General features: G+C 33.3%; 1 long non-coding RNA gene across 1 annotated transcript in view; it reads left to right on the forward strand.

Annotated features, from left to right (window-relative positions):
* LOC111085758 overlaps positions 1-10,584 on the forward strand; it is a 90,491-nt gene extending 79,907 nt beyond the window's left edge. Inside the window, exon 3 of the long non-coding RNA XR_002610558.1 lies at positions 10,349-10,584. This is a non-coding gene — a long non-coding RNA (uncharacterized LOC111085758). The remainder of the gene's footprint in view (positions 1-10,348) is intronic.
* Positions 10,585-11,133: the final 549 nt, after the last annotated feature.

An 11,133-nucleotide genomic window follows, 5' to 3' on the forward strand; every position in this document is an offset into this window, starting at 1 on the left:
GCCCTCACGGCTGAAAGAGCGAGCATGTTTGGTGTGACGGGGATTCGAACCCGGAACCCGCAGATTACGAGTCAAGCGCCTTAACCACCTGGCCATGCCGGGGCCCTAATCACCTGGCCATGCCGGGCCTGTGGAACATTATTATTTAAAACATATCGATCCAACAGTAAATGATTGGTTATTTTGTACCACTGTAGGTTGTAGATTATTTTTTTTTTTACAGACATATTTTTGTAATGACATACTAAAGTCTTGCAACCTGTAGAGTTGCTTGCAAGTAATTGTTGTCAAAGTTGTTCTATTAAGAATTGCTAATTAAGGTATTTCTCATTGTCGCAATGTCGTTTAGACGCAACAATTTTCATCAGGTTTTATAGGTACTCTTGATCTTTAGCAAAAACAAAAGTATTACATACGAAGAGAAAAGGTGCTTCAAGTGTCATAATTCTAATAATCAACGATATTGAAACTAAAATTTCATAATGAAAACATAATAATATTTTGAAGTAACATATGTACATCTACGAAAATATAATATGTGCATTCGTCGTGCATTTCTTTCAATGTTGTTTGAGAAATTAATTGAAAAAAAAAATAAATGGAATTCGGTTCGAAATAATCAGTTAAAAACGAATGAACGGGTTCGGATAAAAATCAAAGCAATCTGACATAGAATGCTACGTTGGTGATAGTTGATAAAGTTAAGAAAGAGTTAAAGAACATTTTTGAGGGAACCATAATGTTCTGTAATTCTATATTTTAAAATGGTCAGTATCGAACTGTTCTTTTTTATAATAATTCTATATCATAAAATCGTCAGTATCGGACTGTTCTTTTTTATAATAATTCTATATCATAAAATGGTCAGTATCGAACTGTTCTTTTTTATAATAATTCTATATCATAAAATGGTCAGTATCGGACTATTCTTTTTTATAATAAATGTATATCATAAAATGGTCAGTATCGGACGGTTCTTTTTTATAATAAATCTATATCATAAAATGGTCAGTATCGGACTGTTCTTTTTTATAATAATTCTATATCACAAAATGGTCAGTATTAGATACAGCTGTATCTGCACCTATATACTAGCATTCGACTAGGCCGTTTAGCCAATGTGCGTGTGAGGTGTCGTTAAAGTTTACATCCTGCCACACGAGCCAACCCAGCATCTTTTAATACGGAGCATAAGATGGTCAACAGAGTAATCATTCCGGAAACAGGAGATTTAGGGTTATTTCGATAGATCTCGATGAATGAAACTCGGCACAACTTATAAAACAAAATAAAAACAACAACAACAAAAAAAAAACAACTAAATATGACATGATGAAATCTATATGGTAATATGATGGTACCATACTGGGCATTATACCATCCTTATTATATTTACTTTTCATTGCAGAAATGGCATTTTTAATTTCAGAATCTCTAGGGAAATCATTGTGTAATGCATAGTGAATCTGCTTCAACTTCAACACTGCGTCTTTGAGCTTTATTGTGCCAATAGTTTCACAAAATATTGAAACTAATGATTTTCTATATATAATTCCATTCCCCCATTTTCAAGATACAATACTACTGTGCCCGTTGTTTTATGTTTCGCTGTTAATGCAATAATTAATTGATGAATTACCGATTCAGCTGGTATGTCAAATCGATTGAGATATCCTCAAATAAATTCTTCCTTCATCCGTCCTGGAACCACGGTTTAGCTTAATCGTTACGCTTAAACCATCACATTCACAACCACATTTACAACATTTCAAGTATATTTCATTGCTACATGGTTTTACTTTACATGTTAACTTCTCCATGTTGGCCTACATAGTATCGGGTCCAATAACGGGTCTGGTCCAGCGACCTAGACCTCGAAAACGTCTTCTTTTTTGTCTAAACAAAACAACCCAAAACTTTCTGGAAGGACTCATTTTTTGGATCCACATCAAGATACCGAGCTGGCTTGTGTGGCAGGTGTTAGAATACCAATACTACATACAAGCGTTAAAACGTGGAACATGGTAAATTAAATATAGAAACATAGTAACTTGTACAACGATTATTATGACAGACTACTCAGTGATCTTTGGCCTAGCCCTAAGACTAATAAATTTAAGTAAGTATTATTATTACAGAGACATCCGAACTAATTATATATATGTGCTTGATGAACACTTTATATATATATATATATATAGTAAGATATAAATTTATTTTGTTATTCTAAAATGTACATCATACACAATGTTTTACAGCATTACATCGAAATATGTTAGCATATACATTTTGTCAAGTATCTTAGAGCCGAGTTATTTGTGGAGGTATTTTGTAAAAATGCGGATATGTTTTAGTGTACCAACTTTAATGTTTCCAACAGGTTGTAGAGATTCATATATGTTGTAGTGCAAAACTTTTTATTTTCTCTTGCGGCTAATTCATAAGATGGCACCCTACTGATGATACTAGTAGAGTTAGATCAACCAACATATAATACATAAGTGATGAATAGGTCGAAATACGTTTAGTACACTAAATCCAGTTATTGCTTATACTGTATAGGTCGAAATATGTTTAGTGTACTAGATTCAGGTGTTTATTATGTAGAATGAATAGGTTGAGATGTATTTAGTGCACTAGATCTAGTTGTTTTACTGGGTATACTGTATAGGTAGAAATATACATAGTACAGTGCACTAGATCCAGTTGTTTTATTGGGTATACCGTATAGGTAGACATATACTTAGTACAGTGCACTAGATCCAGTTGTTTTATTAGGTATACCGTATAGGTAGAAATATACTTAGTACAGTGCACTAGATCCAGTTGTTTTATTGGGTATACTGTATATTTAGAAATATACTTAGTACAGTGCACTAGATCCAGTTGTTTTATTCGGTATACTGTATAGGTAGAAATATACGTAGTACAGTGCACTAGATCCAGTTGTTTTATTAGGTATACCGTATAGGTAGAAATATACTTAGTACAGTGCACTAGATCCAGTTGTTTTATTGGGGTATACTGTATATTTAGAAATATACAAAACAACTGGATCTAGTGCACTGTACTAATACCTATACAGTATACCCAATAAAACAACTGGATCTAGTGCACTGTACTAAGTATATTTCTACCTATACAGTACACCCAATTAAATATACTTAGTACAGTACACTAGATCCAGTAGTTTTATTGTGTAGGCCGAAATATGTTCGTGCACCAAACTCAATTATTTTATTGTATGAAATATATAGTGCACTCTCTGTTTCGGATACACTTTCCTAATATGTATTTCTATGTGAATTCTATATATGTGTACGTAAGATATTTGAGTGAGTACACTGTGTGAATATATATATATATATACATGTATCAGTGCACTTGAAGTATAACACTACCCGGAAAGGGCAACTAACAAACTTTGTACCAACCACGCAAAAGCTCTATGCGAATTTTTCTTAGCATTATCTACTTTTCAGAAGCTGATGTCATACAAAATATTTTTTTATTGGATACCATACTTATTACGCACCTGAATTAGAAACTGCTTCTCAGTTCATTCATCGTGAGTAGCTAGCTGACAGGGTAAAATATACAAGTCATGTAAAACTTCGTGGTTCATTTGACAAAAAACTGAAGTATTGTATGAAGATCAGATAGACTGACATATGGTGTCGCTAAATTAGATAACCTGCTGAGTGATTCCAGCTTTGCTGTCTTCAGAGTCTGATGATTCATGTAAAACAGTAAAATATGACGTCACGGGGGATTCCCCTTGCACTTTATAAAGATTCACACATTTCCAAACAAGTGATTTACTGACGCAACTTTTAATACAGTTGCACCTGAATTTCAAGCACGTGCACAGCAAGGGTACTTCGTTGTCGTGACGATACTCAGAATTTTATTTGTTATTTTTAAATACGATATTGGCAGCGTGGGCTCATAAAAGGGGCCAACACGCCACTTGAAAGAAATACATACTTTTAGTGGTAGAGACGACTGTATAGGGGAACTAATCGTGGGGATAAAATAGCAAAATGTAAACCAGAATTATCAGATAAATATTTCAAATGCATTAACACTGCAGATTCCTTATACAACTCATGTTGGTCCTGTTCCTTAGTTCTTATTTAGGGGACTATAATTCGCAACTTACAACTACAATTCCAGGGTACCACATTCTAGTGTTACTGAAGTCAGTATTGTTGAGACGATTTCCCTCTTACAATGTTAATTTTCAGAAGACTACGAAATGCTTTCTTTTTTCGTCTAACCTGTAAACGTTTGTTAGTGTTAAGCTGGTAAAGCACAACTTCTCCCAAATGTTGACATACAACTATCAATCATCTTGTGCATAATAAGTAATTAAAACTCATCCCATGCTCTAACGATACACAAAAAAACGAAATATCCAAACATTAAGATACCTGCGATGGGAACACTAAACCGGGAAGTATTCGTGAAAATACTAGTATTCAAGACAAATAACAATGCAGATGTAATTATGAAAAATGACGTGACCCCCGAAAATAATGTGTGGATGGCGTTACCCGTACCCACCCTCGAGTCTAACAGTGCATTCAGTCCTAGCGATGAAGACTGTTAAAAATTTGTGACCAGGATGTAAAATAGACATTAGACTATTATTTGATGACCAGCATGAGATGTCTTCAGAGAGGTCGCTTTTCAACTTAAAATAAAAATAACGCCTTTTTTTTTTAAATACAACAATATCTTGTTATCAACGAATTTCAGAAGTTATATGTTGATACAAACCCATCAAAACTTTCCACACACATGAAGTCCTGTAATAATCATAAGATAATTCTCGAAAAGTCTACTTATTACCTCCTTTTACATACTTGCGAATACAGTGCTTGTTTTAAGATCCTCATTTAACTGTGCCCCCCAGTGGCACGGCGGTATGTCTGTTGACTTACAACGCTAGAATCCGGGTTTTGATACCCGTGGTGGGCAGAACACAGATAGCCCATTGTGCAGCTTTGGGCTTAACTTCAAACAAACAAAGATTTAACTGTCTCAGGTAGATATCATTTCAGGCACTCCGGGCCTGTTGGAAATACATTATCCTCTGGGTTAACGCTTTGCGATAGACTTTCATCATAGATAAACTGAATGCACTCGTTATTGAAATGATTAACGCAAAGAATCAACACAGTAGACAACTAAATACGTGTGCTGATAGACGTACTAATATTTCCTATTTTGAGGAAAACTACAATTTCCTCTTTAAAAAAAATCATATGTTCCGACATGCATATCCATCTGTACTCTCCACTGCCCCTAAGGAAGAAGAGATAATAGCTTGACGGTGCTTTAAATCTCGAGTCTTTATATATATACATAGAGTTATATTAAAACAATTGTACAATCTCTCCACATTGTTACAGTCCAGCTTACCATGTATGTACGGTTATATTCTGTCTGACGACCGTGCATCTTACCAATAGTCCATTTGAGTAAACCGATCACACAAAATTCCATAGATACTGCGTCCGGCGACTTGATCAGTAAGTCTTTCTAAGGAATAGCATAAAGACCCGTTTAATTCTTTAGCTGCTTGAAGTATGAGGCGGCTGAATAGGAGCTACAACTGGAAGCTTTAGCCTAGCGAATCCATACCCTGTTTCAGATAAGAGATCATTCTTGATAATGTTGTCTGGAGCAGGTGTACGGCTTTTGCAACTGATCTTTATGTTCGTGAATCCTCACCTGTTACAAGATTCTGCACTTCGTTTACCACAGGTGGGATAAAACTTGTTGCAGGTCTTTTTCTGTATAGTTATATCGGTTGTGGTTGTTACGTAACTTACTGATTTCCGTACTCCGTATCGTTTTAATAAAATGTACCCAATCCTGTATCAATACTACTAACATCAATATTTCCTTTTGTTGTTGGAATATTGTCAGGCAATAAATATATTTCCTTTGTCTCAACTCTTCAATGTTTATTGGATAATTTTATTGTTCAAAAATGAAGCAAACAAGATGAAAGGATAGACCATTCCAAGCTTTTACTTGTTGTTAAACAAATGTTTAAACAACCCTATTCAAAGATGAAATCTTGTCTTTTTAATTTGTTTAAGATGTAAATATTACGAAAAACTGTAAGTTGATAATGTATAAATACTTTGACAGAAGTCATTTTTTGTTCCTTAATGTTAAAAGGTTGAATTATATGACAACTTTGCATTTTATTTATCACCATATATAGTATAATAAAACGTAGTGTATTTTCTCTATGTTTTATGTATAGGAAGGTGGTCTACTAAAGCTGTAGTATATTCGGAAAGTATTATCTATTGATACAAGTATTCACTGATTTTTGAAAAAGCAGTTTTTGGAGTACTAAAGAATATATTTTTTGGAAATAATTGGAAAAAAGTTAGATTTAATAAGAGACTCAAATTGCAGTTACTGGGGATGAGATCATATCTGGAGAATGATAAGGAGATAATACTTTTTTGGATTAATAGATCAAATATTTGCTAAACTATTAAAAACATGTGCAAAATTGTAAGAGAAAGTAACTTTTGGATTGCAGGAAACCTGTTTTCAAACTACATGCGCAGCTCTCGAGTTACATGAGAAATGGACAATGGTAAGTTAACGGACTCACAACGCTAAAATCCAGAGTTCGATTCCCCGTGGCAGACGTAACAAATAGTTCAATGTGACTTTGTTTTAAACCAACCAAACAAAGCATGAGTGTATTGGGGTATTAAGGAAATAATTATCTCTTGAGACATCAGGAGAGGAATCTTCTGAACTACAACTAAAATGTTTTCTGTATTGTTTTATATTACTAGAAAATTAGGTTGCTATATTACCATCAGATTGTTTTATTGTGTTTACAAAACATAGTAGTTCTTAAATTATTCTAACAATTACTTTGTTATTTGTAAAATAATAGTTAGTTAGGTTAAAAACGAAAATGTTTTATGATTTTTAGTGCCTTTTGAGTTATCAAACGAAGTGATTGGTGTGTTATAAGCAAGAGTGCCAATTTCTGGCGTGCTCGAGCATCTCAATTACAAGATGATGCTTGTTTGTTTCATTGTTCAGCCCCAAGATACACTATGAGTTATCTGCGCTCTGTCTACTACGAGTATCTAAGCCCACTTTATAGAGTTATAAGTCGTCGGACTTGCCACTGAGCTAATAGAGGAATAGAGATTCCAGGGTTACTAGAAAAAGTATTTTGTACGCCAACGGAAGAAACACTTTTTGAATTTCTAAGGTAAGTGATTTTAGGATCAACGGGGAAATTATTGTATTCTTGTAAAAAATCACCCATTGAATTAACATGAAAGAGATTGCTGAACTAAATATATATATATATATATATATAACCGGAAAAAGTGACTACACAAACACATGCTCTTAATTATTACATATTTCTAACAATAACTTAAGTCAACTTGTCTAGTAGGCTATTTTTAATAATTAAGAAGCTTGCATCATTCTGCATGCTGATTATAATATTTATTTTCTGTAAAACAACGTAAATTCGTATGCAAGCAAACCACTAATATTTCTTCTGATCCCCAGTTACATTCCACAAATTATTTACTCTCATAGATGTTTGTGAAGAATGGTGCAACTAGACCGCATGGGGCCTGTGGAGCAAAGTTACATAAGGGTTTCTAACAACGTAAATTCGTATGCAAACAAACCACTAATATTTCTTCTAATCCTCAGTTACATTCCACAAATTATTTCCTCTCATAGATGTCTGTGAAGAATGGTGCAACTAGACCGCATGGGGCCTGTGGAGCAAAGTTACATAAGGGTTTCTTAACCACTGTTGTTAACTATCTTGTGCACTCCCAAGAGGAGAGGGAAACTCGAGGGTCCATGGATTACTACATGTATCTTCAAAGAGTAATCATTTAAAGTCCACCTGTGAAGTTGAAACACGTTATGAGGTGTATCGAAAATCAGGTGATAAAAATGCGGTAGCAGTGAAACCTTTTAAGTCCTATCTGTTTTAGTCATTGTGAAAAAGAAAGGACATTTCTGTGTAACTTTTCTGAAAATCAAATATGTGGACTCTGTTTAAAATTTTAAAATATATAAAGCCTTCCTCAAAGAACTTTATTCAATAAAAAAACAAACATTAGAGGTAAATTCTACATTAAACTAATATTGATAACATTTTGGGCAAAAGCACTATCCTACATTAAATTAATGTTGGTAGCATTTTTGGTAAAGGTACTATTCCACATCATAATAATGTTGGTAACATTTTAAATAAAGATACTACATTAAACTAATGTGGGCTAAGTTTTGGGTAACTGTATTATTATACGTTAAACTAATGTTTATAACATTTTGGATAATGGTACTATTTTACATTAAAATAATGTTGATAACATTTTGGGTAAAGGTACTATTCTATCTACCATTAACGTTATGTTGCTTATCTTTAAAAAGAAAACAATTTCCAAAGATACATCTGACCTGATTTATGTACTGATTTTAGTATTAATTAGCTATGTAAAAAACAAGTCCCTTAAACTTAGGATTTTTACATTGTTTCGCATTTTTTCTATATTTCTCTTTGTTTGTTTTTTTTTAGTTTTATCGTCTGTTTATTTTTTTAAATGTTAAGAGGCTTTATTTTTCAAATTACGATTACATTTTTTTCATCTTTAAGTCATATTTTTTATTCACTTTATGATATTGCATTTGTTATGCTTGCTACAGTTATTGTTGTTTTCAGTAAAAAAAAAGAGACTATGGAAAATGGATAATTTCTTGAATTAATGGAGATGATATAGTGTTTAGTTTTTCAGGAAGTTAATTTGAAGAAAAATATTCAAAGATTTTAATTCCAGTTTCAAGATTTTCTTTTCTTTTAGCCCAATTTTAAATGGAGACGTCGTTTTTTTTGTTTTTTTTTCATGTATATCTGAATCAATTTAGCAAGAGCCATTACGGACAAAAAGACTGGTGAAGCCTAATGATTTACGTGCTCAGTTGTGAATTGGAAACTCTAAGGTCTGAGACCGCGTTATGCTGCTTTTCTTTGTTTTTAGATATTCGCGTAAAGCTTCTCAAGAGCTATATAAATTAACAGTCCCTAATTTTGAGCTATAGAATAGGTAGCTAGTCAACAGCACCTACTACCAACGATTTGGATGCTCTTGTTTGACCACATATTTGGAGTTTTCGTCACCCTTATAAAGGATCCATGGCCCCAAAGCGAGATTTTTTACGTGAAGATAACATACCTATATATCCTTAACAAAAAATCAAATAGAAAACAGAAGAATAAAACTATTATTATCAATCCACACACTTTTATTTAAACTTTAGTATCGTTTTCCAAATTTCTTGTAAAAATAAGCAAGAAGGAAATAACAGTAGCAAGTAACATTTATTAATACGTTGTTTCTGATTCTTCAACAATGACAACGTTTTAGAGATTTGAACAATATGAAGCTGCTCAACAACATCACAATGTATGAGGATCTAGAGAGTCGAGAAACCTAGAAGATTGTGTTTGTGGTAAAGCTACTAAGGCTCTCTACCGCATTCCCAAATTTGACCTACTGACTGGTCAGCAGCACCATACCACCCACCATCCACACCAAGTGATTGACTATAATTTTCATAACCCATGTACAGCTTAAATGTGGGAAATATTTTGTGGTATCGCTCGGATTCGAACACGGTTCACCAGCTCTACCACAGGGCTAACTTGTTCGAAAATTATAAATTGATGTGATGGACAAAACATTAGTGTGTAATCTATATAGAATGGATAAGGCGGTATTAAAAGCAAATTAGGGTACACTTCAAATACGCTCTTTTCGTTGTCAGTAGTTGTTTTTCATTATTATTTCTCTCTTTTTATCACTTTATTACAGAAGCTTAAGCTCTCGAGATACTTTATTAGGTAATTCCAAATTTATTATAATGATTAAGTTATTTTGGATATTATATTACATACTGCACGTATGTTTTACGTTACCGCGCCAACCATAACTCGCGTAGCATATATACATGACGGCCGCACCCATTTTTTTTCTTGGTTTTTATTCTTAAGGCAGTCTTGCACCTGTACTATCAACAGAATGCCCAAACTTTAATAACTGTACAAACGTCTACCCATACTTATATTGTTCTACGCTGTAACACGCACATTTAAAGTAGGTTTTTTGATTAATGAGAAATGACTTTTGTCTAAATTTTTTTACTTAAATCTGATGGTTTACATGCCTCCTGTTTTATAAACAATGGAACTATTTCTAAAGTTTTTACTTGTCGCTTTCTAGATTTAGATGTGATTTTTTTTGTTTGTTTTTTCCTACAGGCAGACACTTTCATAGAGGTGTACCCTAGACATTGTTGGCATCCGGTAACGGGCGATAGCCGCATCACATATCTTGTCTTGCCAGCCTAGTTTAACGTCTTATCTTAGTTGTCAACCGGTTTGGAATGTCAGTACAAGTTCTTGTTTTGTACGAAGTTAAACAATACTTTGTGTTGAACATTTGCATACTGTGTACTTTTATTGTCGGGATACAGTAAAACTGTCAGTAGCAATTACAGAGAAACTGGCTCGTTACATGACACATGTGACAGAAAACCTAAGTATAACATGTAGAAAGATCCTCTTCCGCTGGATTTGGATTTACTACCAATTCTCTTTTCTGTATGTTTACATAAGCGTCTGCGTTAAAAGTTATTTTTTTTTATATAATGAGATATAGAGATTTTCATTAGCTCAAATTCTTGTAAAAAGAAACAACATGTTTTCTTGATATCCTTGATTTAATAAAATTACTTTGGAACCAAAACGTCGTTCTTCAATAATAAGACAAATCTTGGTTGATTAAGTTTATGTCTTCATAATATATGTACATGACATTACGTAAATGTTGCTTTACACACGTCCAATATTTTTTTTAATTATCTTTTCTTGTTTTGGTGATAATCTTGACATCGTGGCATTGATCAATGCTATTTCATTTCAGCGTTTTCCGTTCAAAAACCAAATTGATTCAATATTTGAAATATTTTGATGGAATCCATGCGATTGGATGTTCACAGCTAGATATTAATTTAACCAAAATATTTCATTCGCATAACCCGCAA

The sequence above is a fragment of the Limulus polyphemus genome, unplaced genomic scaffold (assembly GCF_000517525.1).
Source record: "Limulus polyphemus unplaced genomic scaffold, Limulus_polyphemus-2.1.2 Scaffold597, whole genome shotgun sequence".
NCBI classification, from domain to species: Eukaryota; Metazoa; Arthropoda; class Merostomata; order Xiphosura; family Limulidae; genus Limulus; species Limulus polyphemus.